Raw genomic sequence first — 12,004 nt, forward strand, 5'->3', positions numbered from 1 at the left:
AAAAAAATCCTTGCCCTTCTGATGGTGTATTACCTGAAGCACACCCACAGCTGGTCCTCCCTACGTGGAATTAAAGCCTGGAATTGTACCCTTCCCTAAAGAAGTGAAAAGATGCCTGAGATAAGTGCTCAACCCAATTTGTCCCCTTGTCACAACTCTGTTAGAAAGCAGGAGGCCACCCACAGGACTAAACATGAAGGAAGGACCTGGGCCCAGGGAAAATCTGTGCCCAGTTATTCTACTGCCATGAGTTCACCTTAAAGAAAGTGTGCTGGTAGCCCACACCTATAATCCTAGCTCCTAGCTACTCAGGAGGCAGAGATCAGGAGGATCATGGTTCAAAACCAGCCCCAGGCAAATAATTAGAGAGACCCTATCTCAAAAAACGCATCACAAAAACAGGCTTGTGGTTCAAGGTGTAGGCCCTGAGTTCAAACCCAATTACTGCAAAAATAAATAAATATATATATATATATATATATATATGAACTTTAAAAAGTGATCATCATGATAGTGACATTTGAAAATACAAATGAACTGGTAGAGTGGCTCAAGTGGTAAGAGCACCTGCCTGGTAAGCGTGAGGCCCTGAGTTCAAACCCCAATGCCACCAAAATTAAAAAAAAAAAAAAAAAAAGGAAATACAAATGAATGCAGGTCTGTTGTATGGGGATTTGTACTGTGGGACTGTGGGTTTCCCAAAATTCTCAACCAATTGGATATTCTAGCAGGTATGTGGGTTAGTTTCTTCTTTCTCAACCATTCAAAACAGTGTCAACTCTTGTTAAAAGTTTTACACAAAGTATAGTCTTCCTTTCATTTACACAGTATTTCCATTCCTGGAAAAAGTCAGCATATGTTAAAAACATGCAAAAAAAATTCCTGAATTTATTTGTAAAACAGATTGGGGTTCTAAGTTCAGATCATTACAAACAGGTTCATGACCTGTTTGGAGTCCTGGTTGGACTTCTCTAAGTCCTGCAGGACATTAGACATTGTCCACCTGGCAGAACTGTCCCTGTGTTGCAGGACCCCAGCAACACCAGCTTCTGTCCACTGGACAGAAGTTGCACCTTCCTGTTATGGCCCTCATAAATCATCCCATCTAGCTGAAAGCATGCCCAGGGCAGCAGTACCCCCTCCATAAGAGCTGGTCATAGTTCAGAGGTCCACAGTCTCTGCAATGTATACCTCAATGTGGACTCCAGGGGCTATGGGTGAGCCAAGCTTGGAGCTCCTCTGAGCTAGGGGAAAGGAGACAGAATGTCAAGGGGCTTAAAGACCAAAGATTGCCAGGTACTGGTGGCTCATGCCTGTAATCCTAGCTACTTTGGAGGCAGAGATCAGGAGGATCACATTTCCAAGTCAGCCTGAGCAAATAATTTGTAAGACCCTATCTCAAAAAAACCCATCACAAAATAGGGCTGGTGGAATGGCTGAAGTTTAGAGTGCCTTCCTAGCAAGTGTGAGGCCCTGAGTTTAAAAAAAAAAAAAAGCTCAGATATTGGTTACAAGCAGACAAAACTTGTCTGGCCAATTTCCAAACACAAAGAAAGCAAGGAAGAGGGTTGTGGGGGTAGGCTGGAGGACAGCATGAGCAAAGATACAGAGGTGAAAGACAGTCAGGTGGTATCTGGGAAAATAAAAGACTGGAGGGCAAAGTGCCAAGTGGGCAGAGGTAGGAGAAAGAAGCAGTCCAGCCCCTAGTACATCTATCACAGTAAGCAGCTGGGACTCTGTCCAGGGAAGGCAATGGGCCGTCATCTGACACACCTCCTGCTTTATTTATAAGTGCATTATTTTACTTCATGAAAGATCTCAGGGCCTTTTTGGGACATTATGTCTGGAGCTGCCCAGAAACAAGGCCTGGAGATGCAATTGAATGGAATTGACCTGTACTATCTCTCCCGTTTGCTTATGCTGCAGGCCTGGCTTTGCTCTGTCTGCCCAAGTCCACAGGTCAAGTGTAAAGGACTATATAAACAGTGATAAAGCTCCCCATAAAGCAGATAATGGCTCCCAGCCCATCATTCTTCCTAGACTAGCTGAGCCTCGAGCTTCAAGGGTAATGGAGTGAATACTTGAAAGCCTACTCTGTCAGTCACTGGGGTGGACAGAAGAACTCTTCCCACTGTCACAGGGATGATGTATATTCTCAGTTAAGGTATCTGAACAATAGTGAACGATCCCCAGGCTAACCCAGGTCCTGATTCTCAGCCGTTCTCTACATGTATAAACTTGAACTTTCCTTTCCTTACCTATAAATGGAGTTATTAAATCCACAGAGGGTTCTGAAGATTGTGATTAATGTAAGGGACACATTACATTACAAGAGCCAGGTGCCGGTGGCTCATGCCAGTAATCCTAGCTACTTGGGAGGCTGAGATGGGGAGAATTGAGGTTCGAGGCCACCCTGGGCAAGTAGTTTATGAGATTCCCCCATCTCCAAAATAACTAGAGCAAAATGGACTGGAGGTGTGGCTCAAGTGGTATAGTACCTGCGTTGCAAGCTCAAAGCACTGAGTTCAAAACCCAGTTCCACCAAAAAAATAAATATAGGACTGGAGGTGTGGCTCAAGTGGTAGAATGTTTACTTTGTAAGTGTGGAGCCCTGACTTCAAACCCCAAGCCTGCCAAATGCAAAAATAATATAAATAAATATAAAATAAAATACTTGAGCAAGTAGAACCTGATACAGTGTCAGACCCACTGCATCCTTCCTTCTCCTGAAAGATATAAGGAAATGAATTAGATCAGCATCCTGGCTACAGAGATTTGCAAGCAGTCCTCCAAACACAGATAATTCAGGGGCTGCCTTTGAAGAACCCACAACGTGAACCTAAGTTCGCTGAAGAAGCTGTATCAAAGAGTGCTTGACCTTGGCTAAATAGAACCTCTGACTGTGGAAAGGTGGAACACTGCATATAGAGGCCAAGTTTATCTCGGGCCCTTCAATAGCCATTTACGTTTGTATCTGATGTAACTTTCTCATGACTATTAGATAAATTTCTTAGAATATATCGCTAAGCTTATCAGGACTTTCTAGTCTTCTCCAACCCTAAAGCTATGAATGCTAAAATATCTTGGGTTGGAGGCATGGCTCAAGCTGTAGAATGTCTGCCTCGCATGTGCAAAGCCCTGAGTTCAAACCCCAGTACTTCAAACAAAACTAAACAAGCCGTCTGAAACCAGAGATTTCTGCACCTTGGTTTCCATCAGTGTAATTGGTAAGTGCATTGATTTATGATTTCTCTTGTTCTGTGACTATAAAAATTCACATAACCTCTCCCATGGTGGAATATGTCACTTAGGGTAACTTGAGTCTGTGTTCCCTGGGCCATGGTCACTCCTATTTGGCTCAGAAGAAACTATTTTCTTATTCCCTTTAAAGCAGATTTATTTTATGTCAACAGTAGTCACCCAGGGGAAGCTCTGAAAGACAGGCATTGATGTGAACTTCACTTTGAGCCACTCCGCCAACCTTTTTTTGTGATGGGTTTTTTTCAAGATAGGGTCTTGTGAACTATTTGCCTGGGCTGGCTTCAAACTGTGAACTGTGATCCTCTTCAGAAGCTAGGAATATAGGCATGAGCCACCGGCGCCCAGTGAGGTTTTTTCATTATTATTTTTTTGTGGCTGTACTGGGGCTTGAACTCAGTGCCTCACACTTGCGAGGCATCCCCGTTAGCTTTTGTTGTTGTTGTGATTGTTGTTGTTTGTTTCTTTCTTTGAGATAGGGTCTCACTATCTAGTTGAGGCTAGGCTTGAACTCTCTACATAGCCCCAGGCTGGCCTCAAACTTGCAATTCTCCTGCCTCTTCCTCCCAAGTGCTGGGATTACAAGCATGAACCTCCACACTCAGCCCAAATAGGTTCTTTTGTCTGAGTCATGACCCAGGGCCTCTCTACAGCCACAAATACTCCAGCTTACTGAGGTTCTCCCAGAGTCTTCTAGGTAATTAACAGCAACTCTCAGAGGTGGTAACTGCAACCTCCTCTTTAAAAAGATGGGTATCTAAGCTTGTTGTGGTGGTGCACACTTGTGATCCCAGCATTGGGAGGCTCAGGAAGGAGGACCAAGAGTTCAAGGCTAGCCTGGGCTACATAGCAAGACCCTATCTCAAAAAAAAAAAAAAAAAAGTGGGGCAATCTAAGGAATTTGGGGTTCCACAGTACCCCATGGAGACTCCTACCTTTCTATCTGATACTAAAATCTTAGGAGGAACTTTAAAGATGATTTTAAAGGCCAGGCCTGGTGGCTCAGGCCTATAATCACAGTTATTGGAAGGCAGAGATCAGGAGGATCAAGGTTCAAGGCCAGCCCAGTCAAAAGTTATCACGACCCCATCTCAAAAATACCCAACACAAAAGGGGGCTTATGGAGTGGCTGACGTGGTAGAGCTCCTGCCTGGCAAGTGCGAGGCCCTGAGTTCAAACTCCTGAACTGAGCTTTAAGTTTACATCTTAAATCCCAGCTACAAGAGATTGCCTAGCAAGCTCAAAGCCTGAATTCAAAACCCAATACTGCCAAAAAAAAAAGATTATTTCACAGCTGAAGAAGTTGTTGCTCAGAGAGAAAGGAACAATGACTTGCCCAAGGTCACAAGGAACAAGTTGAGATTGGAAATGGAAACCCAAAGTTCAGGTTTTCACTTATATACAAGACCACAAATAAATTTGTTTATGAAAATCCTCCTCGTCCCCAGGGCAGTGACCAATGAATGGGACTGCCTCTGAAAAGGAGTCATCCATGCAGTCATCAAACAGTATTTCAGGCCCCATCTTCCTCAAGGCTACTAACCACATGTGGTTACTGAGCACTTAAGACTGATGAAAATTGTGCTTAGTGTAAAATGTACACTGGATCTGGGTGCCTATAATCACACCTGTAATCCTAGCTACTCAGGAGTCAGAGATCAGGAGGATTGAGGTTTGAAGCCAGCCTGGGCAAACAGTTCAAGAGACCCTATCTTGAAAATACCCATATCAAAAACGGCTGGTGGAATGACTCAAGGTGAAGGCCCTGAGTTCAAACCCCAGACTGCAGAAAAGGAAAAAAATGTATACACTGGATTCCAAAAACTTAGTCCTGTTGTGATGACAACATTTCAGCTTTATCTGGTTAAATATAAGCATCACTAAAATCAATGTCATCTTGTTTCCTTACATTTTAAAATGTGGCTACTAGAGAGTTTAACATTATATATATGTGGCTTCAGTTCTATTTTCATGGACACCCATAGGGACAGGAGCCAGGCCTTTGCAGAGCAGGTATATGACTTTTGGGGACTTGCTAACAAGTGATGATGCAGGATTCTCTGCCTGCATTGCCTCAAGTCCCTCTGTGCAAGTTTTGAAGAGGGAAACCCCTTGACTACTCATTACTGGGATCACTGGACTCTGCAGCAAAGGAACCCAGTTGTGGGATCTCATCCCCTTCCCCCATTACCACCAAGTAATTAAGATTTACAAGTGCCTGGCAACCGACTCCCAGCTTTTTTTTTTTGGTGAAGAGTTCTTTCAAGATAGGGTCTCAAGAACTTTTTGCCTGGGTTAGCATCGAACTGTGATCCTTCTGTTCTCTGCTTTCTCAGTAGCTAGGATTACAGGAGTGAGCCACGGGTGCCCAGCTCCCAGCTTCCAGTTTGTTTTTGAGATGGGATCTCTCTGATTTTCGCTTGGGCTAGTCTTAAACTGTGATCCTCCTGTCTCTGCCTATGAGGAGCTGGGATTACAGACTAAAAATCCCTTTTAATTAAAATTAAATTAATTCTAGCTATTTGGGGAGTTGAGATTGGGAGGATTAAGACTTGAGGCCAGGCCAGGTACATAGTTCATGAGATTCCCAACTCCAAAATAACCAGCCTAAAATGGACTAAAGGCCTGGCTCAAGTGGTAGAGCATCTGCTTTGCAAGCATGAATCCCTGAGTTCAAACCCCAGTCCCACAAACAAAGCAAAAGCAAATGTGTGGTAGCACATGTCTGTGGACCCAGCAACTCCAGAGGCAGAGGTAGAAGAATTTCAGGTTTAGGCCAGCCTGGGCAAAGTTAGCTTGAGATTCTAGCTGAAAAATTAGCTAAAAGCCAAAGGACTGGGGTATGGCTTGCCTAGCAAAAGGCCCCAAGCTTAGTCCCCAGTACCACAAAAAAAAAAAAAAAAAGAAAGAAAGAAAGAAAGAAAGAAAATGGGAATTTTCTTCTCCTGTGAGAGGAGGGCCTCCAAGGACTGAAAAGGGTCTTCTTTGTGGAGGTCTTCCTGGAACACCTGGTATGCAAATGAGCACTTGTGTAATTGTTAGCAATTATACAAGAATGTCCCCAAACAGGATCTGAGCACAGCATGCAGACTGTCCAGTGGGAAGAAAGAAAACTTTGGCAACAATGATTGTGGTTTGGAAGGGCTTCAGATGTCCCAGCTGTAACATGGGAATAGGGGAAGTATAGGAAGACACTCTTGTGAAGGTGCCTGTCTCGACAATTTCACCTTGCCTGAATTTCCAGGGACAGACCCTGCCTTTTACACAGCTGAGATCCCTACTGCATGTGTCTACAATAAACCTAAGATGATGAGGGGACTTGGCAAGTCTGATCAATGGTCCCCTGGGCTTCGGAATTGCTTCCTGCCATCTCATAGCAGTTGATTGTCTCCAGTGACACATGGGATTTCAACAGAGTGGCCTTTTAGCTGACTGCTGTTGTAGTTACTGGAGGCTGGCAAAATAATGTTGGAAAACCCCCACCAGTAACCTCAGGTATAAAAGGAAACTAAAAGTACCAGAGATCATCTGCCAAACTTAGAACTTAACCGACTCCATTTTGGAAAGGACTCCATCTTGTCTGGCAGGAAAGCTGTTTTACTTTGTTTTGCAGAAACTGTTCTTCTGAAACTCAAGTGGAACCCCACTTGCATCTTGTTGACAGCATTTTCTGACCATATTATGACACAGAAATCATTGTACAAGCTAACAACCACCTTAGCAAAACATTGAGAAACTGACCTCCCCAACTGCTTCCTGGAACAGCTAGCTGAACCAACAAACGAGATGTGAGCAGAACATTCCCTCTATGCTTATAAACCCCAGTCCTAACCTTGGAAAGTGAGTAAAACTGACTTCTGCCTCAACTCCTATTTTTCTGTGAAATCTTTCACACCCATTGCAACAGCCTCACAGATTGGAATCTAACATTTCCTGTGTCCCCTACGGGGAGAAATGCTTCTCCCACCGCTCAAACAATTCCATCCTAGGACAAACCTACAAAGCTTAAGCAACCTTTACATTCATTTTGGCTTTTAGAGAAGGTGTTTCTCAGACACGATGGCAATTTTGATTTAAAAACCCCATTGTCAGTTGGGTCTGTCATCATCTTGTAGGGGTGATCCCATGACCACCCACAACCTTCAGCCCAAACAGTGGCTCTTCCCAATGTGTGGTCCAGGACCAGTGGCCAGAGCAAACAACTGGAATTCTTTGGATCCCCATATTCTCAACCACTCCAGACATACTAAATCAGAAACTCTGGAGTGCACACTCCCAAAGCACTCACTTTTTTTTTTTTGTCAGTACTGGGGTTTGAACTCAGGGCCTCACACTTGCTAGGCAGATGCTCTACCACTTGAGCCATGCCGCCAGGCTTTGTGTTGGTTATTTTCGAGATAGAGACTCACAAACTATTTGCCTGAGCTGGCTTCGAACCTCGATCCTCCTTATCTCTGCCTCCTAGGATTACAGGCATGAGCCACCAGTGTCAGGCAAAACATGATTTTATTAAAGCAGAATTGACTATAAAGTAATAGTCTACGTCCTAAGGAAACTGAGGGCAGGCTGCTTGACCAAACAATCAAATGCATGGAGCCCTCAGTTTTAGGTAATTTTATAAACAGGGCTTAATGATTATGCTAAGGATAGGCACATAATTGTGGAGCTTTCCAAGAAATGGGAGGGCTTTTCTAAGATCTAGGGAGCAGGGAGTGGTTAACCTAATAAGGTGTCCTGAGAGCCAATATAGGAATTTGAGGGGAGGAGCATGCATAAAACACAACTTTAATGAGCTCTCTGGCTGGCCTCTAGAGTTGGGAAAGTCTCTGATGAGATTGTTGGTGAGGGCTGATGGCCACTGTACTAAGAAGTAGCTTCCACCATCATAGTCAACCGTTACTCTAGGACAATGGTGGAGTAGAATGTTTGACAAAATGTACTTGGCTATGTGGCTGCACTTGTTCCCTGGCTCCCTTGGGTTAGTCCCTTTCTACCTGACTACCCTATATCAATCCCAACTCTCCTCTTCCAAAATAACCAACTTAATAAGTTTTGGGGTATTTTTGGTGGTGCTGAGGATTGAACTCCTGGCCCCAAGCATGCTCAGCAGGCACTCTAGCACTAAGCCATATCCTCAGCTTTTATTGAGTTTTTTGTACTGGACATTTTTCTGTACTTTCACATTTACAGTATAGATATGGTTTCCACTTGCACTGCTTCCTTCCCCACCATCAATCCTTCATTCCATTTCTGTGGCATGTGGGGCTGACAGAGCCCCTGTTCTGATTGCTCCCTGCTGAGTAGGGCAGAGCTGAGGATTCTGGGAATAGAAAGTCTTGACATGAAGAGGTATGTGTAAGTCCAGGCAGGATCTGAAAAGGAGCACAGAGTGTGTTCCTCTGGAGGTAACTGAAACCTAAAGAAGGACCTCTCTTCAGCAAAAAAAGGATTAGGGGGCAAGGGGCAGAGGCAAATGAAAAGGAGGAGGAGCAAGGAACAGTTTCAAATAAATCCCTGCTACACCTGCCCTCTTGCTTTTGTCCAGTCCTCATTCTTGAGGGATTTGGGGTGCTATGTCATCTGGCTGGCTATTTCTGGGTTCATGCATATATTCCATCAAGGGCACCTGAAGTATGTAAGTAAAAGGAGTCAGATGCTTGTTCCCAGAAGTAGAGGAGAATATAAGCACTCAGTATTATTGCCAGGCACCAGTGGCTTTCTCCTGTAATCTTAGATACTCAGGAGGCAGAGATCAGGAGGATCACGGAAGCCAGTCTGGGCAAATCGTTCATGAGACCCTATCTTGAAAATACCCAACACAAAACAGGACTGGCAAGTGGCTCAAGTGGTAGTGCCTGCCTAGCAAGTATAAGGCCCTGAGTTCAAGCCCCACCAATAAATAAATAAAAAACAGCAACAAAAAATCCTTAGTATTATTAATGATTACTTTTTGCTGTATATTCCTGCTGGGTGCTCAAGACAGAGTAGATGGCCATAGTTTAACCTCTTTCCCATCTACTCTTAAGGTCAGTTGAGGTTCTTTGGTCCTTTTCCCCTCTACTAATTGTGCCATCTGCTTGGATGGGTCAAAGTCTCACTGACCATGTGGTTTCCCTTGGAAACACTGGGGTATTCTTCCTGTCTTTTAATGGCCCTGCTCTCTGCAGAATGGACTGGTTAGCGTCTGACCACTGGAGTCCTTGAAGTCTCTGATCAAGCTGCAGGGCCCTTTTAGAGGAGTCCTATTACCTCCTGGGTTCTTGCTGACCTTGGAGGGCAATGGCCAAAATATTGGCTATCTTCTTTTTTTGGGTACTGGGGCTTGAACTCAGTGCCTACACCTTGAGCCACTCTACCAGTCCTTTTTTGTGATGACTTTTTTTTCAAGGTATGACCTCACAAACTATTTACCCGGGCTGGCTTCAAACGTGATCCTCCTGATTTCTGCCTCCTGAGTAGCTAGGATTACAGGTGTGAGCCACTGGAGCCCAGCTTGGCTATCTTCTTAGTCCTCTTCTTTCTTGACTTTGGTCTCCAAATCTTGGTTGTTGAACATACAGAAGGAAAGTTTCATGAGTCTTGCAGTGTTGGGACACCAAAGCTTTCAGGAAACGAGGTTATTAAGCAAGCTGGCACCAACTCAGCGGACTCATGTCCAAAGGCTGAGCACCGAGAACAAAGGGGGCTTTCCTTATATACCATTTAGAGCAGGTTACAGAAGTGGGGGTGGAGGGTGGAACAGCTTGTCCCAACATAATCACATGTTATTTCATTGGCTGTTTTAGTCTGGTCTCCAAGGAACATTCCCCAAGTCTGGTTTTCTTGTAGCACTCATTAAACTCTCTTCCCCCTCCTTGCCTTCCTGCCACAGAAGTAGGAGTAGTGGGTTCCAATTTTAACTTTTTTTTTTTGTGGGACTGGAGTTTGAACTCAGGGATTCATGCTTGCAAAGCAGGTACTCTACCACTTGAGCCATGCCTCCAGTTCACAATTTTGACTCTTTCAAAACATGAATTAAACAAAAACATTAAGACAGCCCTGCAAAATTTTTGTTTCAACAGTGCCATGAAGATCAATCAAGTTTTCATTGTGTCTTTAAAATTCATTCAAATTTCCATCCCATAATTTATTGATAATAGGTTACCTTTGTCCATTTATAAAATATTAAATGATATAAGTAAGCCCCTATTTAAATTTGTACTAGTTTACAGATGTATTCCCCAGGTGACTAATATCCAATCCTTCCAATTATCAGAGTGGTACTGCCTGGGTGTGTTGCATTTAGGCATGTCTAATTATGTTCATTCAAATATGATGGTCATGATACAATCAGGCACACACAAATATCAGCCTGAAAAAGGCTATCATTACTAAGAGTTTTACTTTGGAGGACACCAGGTTGGTTAAGTGTTCTCCTAAGCCAAGAGTAACTCACAAGTTTAGGAAAAAGTGTTAACAACCACAAGAAGACTGCTTACCTGATGTGCAAAGTGCATCTCATATACACATATATATAATAATGCTTGTTTGGATTTTTTGGGGGTAGTCCTAGGGTTTTAACTCAAGGCTTCACACTTGCTAGGCAGTATACTAATGCTTATTTAGTCAAAACAAATAGATGCAGACCAGATTTGAAATAACAGGACTACCCCCAAATTATATTTTGATCTTTTTTCTGAATGGTACCAAATATGAACAGAACTGTCAAAGGTTTTTATTGACCACTATGTGTTAAAGGTCTTGATGTAATGCATATTGTATAAAAGAAAGCGCTTACCAGGTACCTTGCTTCTATCAAACCTATCTACCTTCAATTTTATCAACCACAAACCACATCTTTTAAAGCAATCCTTTTTTTTTTTTTTTTTGGAGGCACCACTGGGGTTTGAACTCAGGGGTTCACACTTGCAAAGCAGGCACTGTACTGCTTAAGCCACACCTCCAGTCCATTTTGCTTTGGTTAGTTTGGAGATGGGGGTCTCACAAACTATTTCACCCGGGCTATCCTTGAACCACCATCCTCCCTATCTCAGCCTAGCTAGGATTACAGCAGGTGCTGTGGGCGTCCAGCTGTGTCCTGGAAATCTTACATTAAACAAATCTGTATGTTTTTCTGCCACCAATCTGTTGTATGTCAAATAAATTCTCAGGCCCAGCCTGAGGCCCTAAGAGAGCAGAATTAAAAACTTTGTATCCCTCACAATAGTATTTGTTTAACACCTCCCCCCTCCCCCGAGAAAACGTCCTGGCCTTTGTCACACTTCTCTGGACACAATAAATTCTTGAAATCCTCTCAAGTGTCAGAGAAGGCCAAGCAAATCCTGTCTCCCTCCCTGAGGAACCAGAGGACCTGAGATGCCCTACCCAAACTATGGTCAAAGGCAGGATGGGCTTCCCGGGGCCTGGCTGGAGAGGGCTTTAGAGGTCAGCTCCACCGAAGATCCCCTCCGCTGCCGAGGGCCGCGGCCCAGGGGAAGGAGCGGCTCGCCAAAGGTCAAGTGCAAGGCCCAGCCAGGTCCCCGCCCCGCGTCACGGGTGGCAAGATCGTGCCACTTGGCTCCGCTGCACCCTCACCCTGCGCAACCCGGACCCATCGGGCCGGAAGTGCTGGCTCTCGCGGCCGCTCTGCCCTCTGGCTGGTCGCGCGCAGATGGCGGAGCCGGCGCCCCCCGCCCGAACCCCGCTTCTCCAACTGGGGGCGGAGCCGCAGCCGCGCGGGTCCCGTCCTGGCTCCGCCCCCTCCGTG

Source organism: Castor canadensis, chromosome 19, assembly GCF_047511655.1.
Source record: "Castor canadensis chromosome 19, mCasCan1.hap1v2, whole genome shotgun sequence".
Classification (NCBI taxonomy): Eukaryota; Metazoa; Chordata; class Mammalia; order Rodentia; family Castoridae; genus Castor; species Castor canadensis.